This window comes from Felis catus, chromosome X (assembly GCF_018350175.1).
Source record: "Felis catus isolate Fca126 chromosome X, F.catus_Fca126_mat1.0, whole genome shotgun sequence".
NCBI lineage: Eukaryota > Metazoa > Chordata > Mammalia > Carnivora > Felidae > Felis > Felis catus.
The window spans coordinates 2,707-3,491 of NC_058386.1; positions in this window are offsets into that span (position 1 = coordinate 2,707).

Genomic DNA, 785 nt, shown 5'->3' on the forward strand with positions numbered 1-785 from the left:
GTGCCTGGGTGGGGCTAAAAGTGGGATCCTGAGCCCGACATAAGGCAGGGTCACAACTCGGTCAGACCCTGAATCAGAATGCTAACCCTGGGGTGCCTGGGTGGCTCAGTCGGTTGAGCGTCTGACTTCGGCTCAGGTCATGATCTCACGGTCCGTGAGTTCGAGCCCCGCGTCAGGCTCTGTGCTGACACCTCGGAGCCTGGAGCCTGCTTCGGATTCTGTGTCTCCCTCTCACTCTGACCCTCCCCCCGGTTCATGCTCTGTCTTAAAAATAAATAAACATTAAAAAAAATTTTTTTAATAAAAAAAAAAATAATAAAAACAGAACGCTAACTGAGCCCTGATATCAGCACTATGGAAAAACCTATCACTTCAGGCGGATCGGGGTCGACGGTGCCCAGGCCCTATTCCTAGTCCTAATCCTAACGCTAACCCTCAACCCAGAAACTGTAACCTGGAACCCTAATCCTCATGCAAACCCTAACCTCTACCCCATACCCCATAACTCCAAACCCCAACCTAAAAACGATTTGAATCCTAACCCAACCCAAAACGTGCACCTAAAACCTAAGCCTAAAGCTTATAGCCTAAACCCAACCCCTTCCCTATCTGACCCTTGCTGTTCGTGGTATCACTCCCCATTACCCCTCTGCCCTGACCCCTTGCTTGAGACCATGATGGTGTAGTTTCCTGAGACAGCATCTTCCGAGAATGCGAGAATTCACCCCAGATGGGAGAAACCGCAGAGCGCCTGCGCAGATCCCCCGCACTGAAAGAGAGGGGCG